The sequence below is a fragment of the Schistocerca americana genome, unplaced genomic scaffold, assembly GCF_021461395.2.
Source record: "Schistocerca americana isolate TAMUIC-IGC-003095 unplaced genomic scaffold, iqSchAmer2.1 HiC_scaffold_837, whole genome shotgun sequence".
NCBI classification, from domain to species: domain Eukaryota; kingdom Metazoa; phylum Arthropoda; class Insecta; order Orthoptera; family Acrididae; genus Schistocerca; species Schistocerca americana.
In genome coordinates, this window is record NW_025726606.1 from 30001 (window position 1) to 35000 (window position 5000).

The following is a 5000-nucleotide window of genomic DNA, read 5'->3' on the forward strand; positions in this document are numbered from 1 at the left end:
ATCTAAGGAACCATAACTGATTTAATGAGCCATTCGCGGTTTCACCTTAATGCGGCTTGTACTGAGACATGCATGGCTTAATCTTTGAGACAAGCATATGACTACTGGCAGGATCAACCAGGGAGCTGCGTCAACTAGAGCTGAGCAGCCGGCCGCCCGGGAGTGTGTCCCGGGGGCCCGCGCGAACACGCAAGCGTCCGCTCAATTATTCTGCAAACAGGAGGAGGCTGAGCTCCCCTGCACAATACACCTCGAAACCCTCTCAGGTCCCGGCGGCGCGCAGCGCCGTCCTAAGTACTTGGTCGGGTTCGAGAGAGGCGCAATCGCCCGGAGTTTGGCGAGTAGACGCTTTAGGTGCGACCACCCGTGCTCCCAACTGAGCTTGCCGCTGCCGACAGAGGCCCGGGAGCGTGCTGTCGTGGCATTGCCGGCGGGAGACAACACGCGCCACCTACGGTGGCCGGCAGCTCCAACGCCAGCGCCACAGAAGGACAAAAGCCCCACTTGGGTGCCGAAGCGAACTCTCCCAGCACAGCGCACGCGCCAACACGTCCGCACAGCTGCGATACAAACCACCTGCGAGAACCGCAGAGGCGACCGAGCAGCAGACGGCGTCGCGGCGCCGAGCGCCGGGCGGCGGCGCATCCTCAGCGCACACAGTCCTCAATCGGACCAGCACACTGCAGATGTCCACCGCGCTTCGCACCGGGCCCGCGAGGACCTACTTTGGCCGCACGGCGCCGCGTGCAGGGTGCGCCGGCGCGCAGCTGCGCCGCCTGCCGCCTCCGTCGGCCGGCGCGCCTGCCACTGGCCGCCCCCACCAGCCGGCTGTAGCGCGTGCGCCCACGCACCGCGCGGCCAGCACGCCGGGAGGCCCCCCCTCACCGGCCGGGGACGGTCCCACCCAGCCACCGCCGCGTATCGCTTCACACCCACATGCCATTCACGTTCGTGGGCATGGTGGGTATCGCTGAAACAACCGGTTGGTAGCTCAACCGATCGTCGCCATCACTGATTCACCTCTAGCGAGAACAACCGCACCACAACCGTTTACCAGTTGTTCATTTGCGTAACGTCACCAGCAAACGTAGACGTCCATCGCCATTTGCAAATTCAACGATTGTTGCATGCCTGTGTCAGGTGTCACGACACACTATGTCTGCCCACATACACGCAACAACATGTGCACGCTTCGCGAACACGTGGAAGGTGGCCCCCGTACGTATGCGATGTCCATTGCGCGAACGACTGTCAACCGGCCTCTGTCGCATGTCGCAGATGTGGAACGCAGTGCACCATGCTATCACGGTGTGTGAGAAGAGACGACTACGTCTGACAACACGCGCCACTACATCAACAGACGGCTCATGCTGATCGCCATCCACGGCATACCATACTGCAATCCAGCTCTTATAGGGAGACGACACGTAGCTGAGTGCACAATATTTGGACCGTATGGTTCGCCGTTGTTGGCGCAGTCGTGGTACGGTCACACATGTACCACGATGTATCATTCAGTACATGAGGACCAATGTGCAGTACAGTGTGTGATTTGGACGTACAACATCAGCGGACAGTTGACACACGCCGTACCACAACGTAGGCTGTGCTTCGCCATGCAAATGCCAATGAACAACTGCGAAGGGCATTGAGCATGTACGTCCTGCTGCCATCCGCATTACAGTGTATAGCTGCAAGGTGTTTAACATGAAGCGATACTCTGGGGACCAGGCAGTGCGAGTAGCAAACTATATTGCGGGGGTTGCAGTTAGGCAACACCACACTAATTTAACGCGTCGTATGACAATTACAGAGCAGGTTAAGGCCCAACGTGTGTTGGGTTAAGGCCCAACGTGTGTTGGGTTAAGGCCCAACGTGTGTTGGGTTAAGGCCCAACGTGTGTTGGGTTAAGGCCCAACGTGTGTTGGGTTAAGGCCCAACGTGTGTTGGGTTAAGGCCCAACGTGTGTTGGGTTAAGGCCCAACGTGTGTTGGGTTAAGGCCCAACGTGTGTTGGGTTAAGGCCCAACGTGTGTTGGGTTAAGGCCCAACGTGTGTTGGGTTAAGGCCCAACGTGTGTTGGGTTAAGGCCCAACGTGTGTTGGGTTAAGGCCCAACGTGTGTTGGGTTAAGGCCCAACGTGTGTTGGGTTAAGGCCCAACGTGTGTTGGGTTAAGGCCCAACGTGTGTTGGGTTAAGGCCCAACGTGTGTTGGGTTAAGGCCCAACGTGTGTTGGGTTAAGGCGCAACGTGTGTTGGGTTAAGGCGCAACGTGGGTTACGTTAAGGCGCAACGTGGGTTACGTTAAGGCGCAACGTGGGTTACGTTAAGGCGCAACGTGGGTTACGTTAAGGCGCAACGTGGGTTACGTTAAGGCGCAACGTGGGTTACGTTAAGGCGCAACGTGGGTTACGTTAAGGCGCAACGTGGGTTACGTTAAGGCCCAATATAGGTTAGGTTAAGGCCCAATATAGGTTAGGTTAAGGCCCAATATAGGTTAGGTTAAGGCCCAATATAGGTTAGGTTAAGGCCCAATATAGGTTAGGTTAAGGTACAATATAGGTTAGGTTAAGGTACAATATAGGTTAGGTTAAGGTACAATTTAGGTTAGGTTAAGGTACAATATGGGTTAGGTTAAGGTACAATATGGGTTAGGTTAAGGCGCAATATGGGTTAGGTTAAGGCGCAATATGGGTTAGGTTAAGGCGCAATATGGGTTAGGTTAAGGCGCAATATGGGTTAGGTTAAGGCGCAATATGGGTTAGGTTAAGGCGCAATATGGGTTAGGTTAAGGCGCAATATGGGTTAGGTTAAGGCGCAATATGGGTTAGGTTAAGGCGCAATATGGGTTAGGTTAAGGTACAATATAGGTTAGGTTAAGGTACAATATAGGTTAGGTTAAGGTACAATATAGGTTAGGTTAAGGTACAATATGGGTTAGGTTAAGGTACAATATAGGTTAGGTTAAGGCACAATATGGGTTAGGTTAAGGCGCAATATGGGTTAGGGTAAGGCGCAATATGGGTTAGGTTAAGGCGCAATATGGGTTAGGTTAAGGCGCAACGTGGGTTACGTTAAGGCGCAACGTGGGTTACGTTAAGGCGCAACGTGGGTTACGTTAAGGCGCAACGTGGGTTACGTTAAGGCGCAACGTGGGTTACGTTAAGGCGCAACGTGGGTTACGTTAAGGCCCAATATAGGTTAGGTTAAGGCCCAATATAGGTTAGGTTAAGGCCCAATATAGGTTAGGTTAAGGCCCAATATAGGTTAGGTTAAGGCCCAATATAGGTTAGGTTAAGGTACAATATAGGTTAGGTTAAGGTACAATATAGGTTAGGTTAAGGTACAATATGGGTTAGGTTAAGGCGCAATATGGGTTAGGTTAAGGCGCAATATGGGTTAGGTTAAGGCGCAATATGGGTTAGGTTAAGGCGCAACGTGGGTTACGTTAAGGCGCAACGTGGGTTACGTTAAGGCGCAACGTGGGTTACGTTAAGGCGCAACGTGGGTTACGTTAAGGCGCAACGTGGGTTACGTTAAGGCCCAATATAGGTTAGGTTAAGGCCCAATATAGGTTAGGTTAAGGCCCAATATAGGTTAGGTTAAGGCCCAATATAGGTTAGGTTAAGGTACAATATGGGTTAGGTTAAGGTACAATATGGGTTAGGTTAAGGTACAATATAGGTTAGGTTAAGGCGCAACGTGGGTTACGTTAAGGCCCAATATAGGTTAGGTTAAGGCCCAATATAGGTTAGGTTAAGGCCCAATATAGGTTAGGTTAAGGCCCAATATAGGTTAGGTTAAGGCCCAATATAGGTTAGGTTAAGGTACAATATAGGTTAGGTTAAGGTACAATATAGGTTAGGTTAAGGTACAATATGGGTTAGGTTAAGGTACAATATGGGTTAGGTTAAGGTACAATATAGGTTAGGTTAAGGCACAATATGGGTTAGGTTAAGGCGCAATATGGGTTAGGTTAAGGCGCAATATGGGTTAGGTTAAGGCGCAATATGGGTTAGGTTAAGGCGCAATATGGGTTAGGTTAAGGCACAATACGGGTTAGGTTAAGGCACAATACGGGTTAGGTTAAGGCACAATACGGGTTAGGTTAAGGCACACATTGTTGTAAGGAAAGGTGTTTTCGGGGGGGGGGGGGGGCTGGTTTGTTGATTGTGATTATCGTAAGTAAATGACTGCGGCATCATCTGATTTGCCACGTCAGGGTGCACCTTTGGCTCATAACAGGCGGCGCTCTGATTCCATGCTTGTGGCAGACCTGTGTCTTTCATTCGTGCCATTGTTTGTGTGGTGTGACAGGAGGCAGTATTGTGATGTTGGGTGCACCCCTGTGTAGGACATGTGTGGGTGTTGGTGGCTTAGCTGAGCAATGGTGGTTGTCGGAAGGGTGGGATATTCTGTTTTCCGAGTGGACCTCCCGGTCTGGTTATGATAGTGTGGATTGTCTAATGTGGCAGAGAGGATGCACTGGGTGTTGTTCCATGCTGGTGCTTAGATATTGTCTGTGTGCCTGTTACAGGCAGAGAGTAGTGCGTGATAAGAGTGTCTGGCTGACGTGTGATTGTGAGCAGAGTCTTTCAGCATGTATACGGACAGTTGTATACATTATCTGTATTCTGATGGCTCTATCTATTACTAATCAGCGCCGTGTATACGTTTAATCCGGTTCCAGTCGAAACTATTGTATCTCTGTACATTAGTGACACGGCGAGCCCGCTATGTAGTTACTCGTCTCGGCAGCTTCCACCGGTGTATGGCAAATGATTATAAGGAATCAGTCTAGTCGTCAATACCGATAGTGTGACGTCACATGTCTGGGGTGGGGGACGCTGCGCCCTTCCGGTGGGTCATGGCCTAGGAAGACTCTTCCCACGCAGGGGGGCTTGGACTGTCATTGACTCTTCCGAGTAATATACTTGCCGTACGTTTTTGCGACTGCGAGTGCAACGCTCACCGGTACCGACATGGATGGAGCGCCTCCTA

General features: G+C 51.6%; 1 non-coding gene across 1 annotated transcript in view; it reads right to left on the minus strand.

Annotated features, from left to right (window-relative positions):
• LOC124591343 overlaps window positions 1–124 on the minus strand; it is a 1910-nt gene extending 1786 nt beyond the window's left edge. The window contains exon 1 of the ribosomal RNA XR_006977154.1: window positions 1–124. This exon is cut by the window's left edge and continues 1786 nt beyond it. This is a non-coding gene — a ribosomal RNA (small subunit ribosomal RNA).
• Window positions 125–5000: the final 4876 nt, after the last annotated feature.